Below are 4,090 nucleotides of genomic sequence, written 5' to 3' on the forward strand. Positions count from 1 at the left end.
TTCAAGCCCTCAATGCTGACACAAGCCCTCAGCGCTGTTACAAGCCCTCAGCGCTGTCACAAGCCCTCAGTGCTGTCACAAGCCCTCAGCGCTGTCACAAGCCCTCAGCGCTGTCACAAGCCCTCAGCGCTGTCACAAGCCCTCAGCGCTGACACAGGCCCTCAGCGCAGACACAAGCCCTCAGCGCTGTTACAAGCCCTCAGCGCTGTTACAAGCCCTCAGTGCTGTCACAAGCCCTCAGTGCTGTCACAAGCCCTCAGCGCTGTCACAAGCCCTCAGCGCTGACACAAGCCCTCAGCGCTGTTACAAGCCCTCAGCGCTGACACAGGCCCTCAGCGCTGACACAAGCCCTCAGCGCTGTCACAAGCCCTCAGCGCTGTCACAAGCCCTCAGCGCTGACACAGGCCCTCAGCGCTGTCACAAGCCCTCAGCGCTGACACAGGCCCTCAGCGCTGTCACAAGCCCTCAGCGCTGTCACAAGCCCTCAGCGCAGACACAAGACCTCAGCGCTGTTACAAGCCCTCAGCGCTGACACAGGCCCTCAGCGCTGTTACAAGCCCTCAGCGTTGTCACAAGCCCTCAGCGCTGTCACAAGCCCTCAGCGCTGTCACAAGCCCTCAGCGCTGTCACAAGCCCTCAGCGCTGTCACAAGCCCTCAGCGCTGACTCAGGCCCTCAGCGCTGACTCAGGCCCTCAGCGCTGACTCAGGCCCTCAGCGCTTTTACAAGCCCTCAGCGCTTTTACAAGCCCTCAGCGCTGAGACAAGCCCTCAGCGCTGAGACAAGCCCTCAGCGCTGAGACAAGCCCTCAGCGCTGAGACAAGCCCTCAGCGCTGTTACAAGCCCTCAGCGCTGTTACAAGCCCTCAGCGCTGTTACAAGCCCTCAGCGTTGTTACAAGCCCTCAGCGTTGTTACAAGCCCTCAGCGTTGTTACAAGCCCTCAGCGTTGTTAGAAGCCCTCAGCGCTGTCACAAGCCCTCAGCGCTGTCACAAGCCCTCAGTGCTTCCAAAGGTCCTCAGTTCCGTTACGAGCCCTCAGTTCCGTTACGAGCCCTCTGTGCTGTTACAAGCCCTCAGCGCTGTTACAAGCCATCACCGCTGTCACAGGCCCTCAGCGCTGTCTCAGGCCCTCAGCGCTGTCTCAGGCCCTCAGCGCTGTCTCAGGCCCTCAGCGCTGTCTCAGGCCCTCAGCGCTGACTCAGGCCCTCAGCGCTGACACAAGCCCTCAGCGCTGTCACAAGCCCTCAGCGCTGACTCAGGCCCTCAGCGCTTTTACAAGCCCTCAGCGCTGACACAAGCCCTCAGCGCTGACACAAGCCCTCAGCGCTGACACAAGCCCTCAGCGCTGACACAAGCCCTCAGCGCTGACACAAGCCCTCAGCGCTGTTAGAAGCCCTCAGCGCTGTTAGAAGCCCTCGGCCCTGTTAGAAGCCCTCGGCCCTGTTAGAAGCCCTCGGCCCTGTTAGAAGCCCTCGGCCCTGTTACAAGCCCTCGGCCCTGTTACAAGCCCTCAGCGCTGTTACAAGCCCTCAGCGCTGACACATGTCCTCAGTGTTGATACAAGCGCTCAGTGCTGTTAGAAGACCTCAGTGCTGCCACAGGTTCTCAGCCCTGTTACAAGCCCTCAGTGCTGTTACAAGCCCTCTGTGCTGTTACAAGCCATCACCGCTGTTACAAGTCCTCAGCGCTGTTACGCGACCTCATGGCTAACACGAGCCCTCAGCGCTGTTACAACCCCTCAGGGCGGACACAAGCCCTCAGTGCTGTTTCAAGCGCTCAGTGCTGCCACAGGTCCTCAGTGCTTTTTCAAGCCCTCAGCGCTGTTACAAGCCCTCAGCGCTGACACAGGCCCTCAGCGCTGACACAGGCCCTCAGCGCTGACACAGGCCCTCAGCGCTGACACAAACCCTCAGCGCTGTCACAGGCCCTCAGCGCTGACACAGGCCCTCAGCGCTGACACAGGCCCTCAGCGCTGACACAGGCCCTCAGCGTTGTTACACGCCCTCAGCGTTGTTACACGCCCTCAGCGTTGTTACACGCCCTCAGCGTTGTTACACGCCCTCAGCGTTGTTACACGCCCTCAGCGCTGTTAGAAGCCCTCAGCGCTGTTAGAAGCCCTCAGCGCTAACACGAGCCCTCAGCGCTGTTACAACCCCTCAGGGCAGACACAAGCCCTCAGTGCTGTTTCAAGCGCTCAGTGCTGCCACAGGTCCTCAGTGCTGTTACAAGCCCTCAGCGCTGACACAAGCCCTCAGTGCTGACACAAGCCCTCAGTGCTGTTTCAAGCGCTCAGTGCTGCCACAGGTCCTCAGTGCTTTTTCAAGCCCTCAATGCTGACACAAGCCCTCAGCGCTGTCACAAGCCCTCAGCGCTGACACAAGCCCTCAGCGCTGACACAAGCCCTCAGCGCTGACACAGGCCCTGAGCGCTGACACAAGCCCTGAGCGCTGACACAAGCCCTCAGCGCTGACACAGGCCCTCAGCGTTGTTACACGCCCTCAGCGTTGTTACACGCCCTCAGCGCTGTTAGAAGCCCTCAGCGCTGTTACGCGCCCTCAGCGCTAACACGAACCCTCAGCGCTGTTACAACCCCTCAGGGCAGACACAAGCCCTCAGTGCTGTTTCAAGCGCTCAGTGCTGCCACAGGTCCTCAGCGCTGTTACAAGCCCTCAGCGCTGTTACAAGCCCTCAGTGCTGACACAGGCCCTCAGTGCTGTTACAAGAACTCAGTGCTGTTACAAAACCTCAGTGCTGTTACAAGCCCTCGGCCCTGTTACAAGCCCTCGGCCCTGTTACAAGCCCTCGGCCCTGTTACAAGCCCTCAGCGCTGTTACAAGCCCTCAGCGCTGACACATGTCCTCAGTGTTGTTACAAGCCCTGAGCCCTGTTACAAGCGCTCAGTGCTGTTACAAGACCTCAGTGCTGCCACAGGTTCTCAGCCCTGTTACAAGCCCTCAGTGCTGTTACAAGCCCTCCGTGCTGTTACAAGCCATCACCGCTGTTACAAGTCCTCAGCGCTGTTACGCGACCTCATGGCTAACACGAGCCCTCAGCGCTGTTACAACCCCTCAGGGCGGACACAAGCCCTCAGTGCTGTTTCAAGCGCTCAGTGCTGCCACAGGTCCTCAGCGCTGTTACAGGCCCTCAGTGCTTTTTCAAGCCCTCAATGCTGACACGAGCCCTCAGCGCTGTCACGAGCCCTCAGCGCTGTCACGAGCCCTCAGCGCTGTCACGAGCCCTCAGCGCTGTCACGAGCCCTCAGCGCTGTCAGAAGCCCTCAGCGCTGTCAGAAGCCCTCAGCGTTGTTAGAAGCCCTCAGCGCTGTCACGAGCCCGCAGCGCTGTCACGAGCCCGCAGCGCTGTCACGAGCCCTCAGCGCTGTCACGAGCCCTCAGCGCTGTCACGAGCCCTCAGCGCTGACACGAGCCCTCAGCAATGTCACGAGCCCTCAGCGCTGACACGAGCCCTCAGTGCTGTTACGGGTCCTCAGCGCTGACACAAGCCCTCAGTGCTGTTACAAGCCCTCGGCACTGACACACGACTGCATTGCTGACACAACCCTCATCGCTGTTACAAGCCCTCAGTGCTGTTACAAGCCCTCAGTGCTGTTACAAGCCCTCAGCGCTGACACCACACCTCAGCGCTGACACCACCCCTCAGCACTGTTACAATCCCTCAGCGCTGACACGATCCCTCAGAGCTGTTACAATCCCTCAGCGCTGACACAAGCCCTCAGCACTGACACAAGCCCTCAGTTCTATTACAAGCCATCACCGCTGTTACAGGTCCTCAGCGCTGTTACGAGCCCTCAGGGCTGTTACGCGCCCATATCACTGACACGAGCCTTCAGCGCTGACACCACACCTCAGCACTGACACAAGCCCTCAGCGCTGACACACGCCCTCAGCGCTGACACACGCCCTCAGCGCTGACACACGCCCTCAGCGCTGTCAGAAGCCCTCAGCGCTGACACAGGCCCTCAGCGCTGTTACGAGCCCTCAGCACTGACACGAGCCCCCAGTGCTGTTACGCGCCCGCAGCGCTGACACGAGCCCTCAGCGCTGACACGAGCCCTCAGCGCTGTTACGAG

Source organism: Chiloscyllium punctatum, unplaced genomic scaffold (genome assembly GCF_047496795.1).
Source record: "Chiloscyllium punctatum isolate Juve2018m unplaced genomic scaffold, sChiPun1.3 scaffold_189, whole genome shotgun sequence".
Lineage (NCBI taxonomy): Eukaryota > Metazoa > Chordata > Chondrichthyes > Orectolobiformes > Hemiscylliidae > Chiloscyllium > Chiloscyllium punctatum.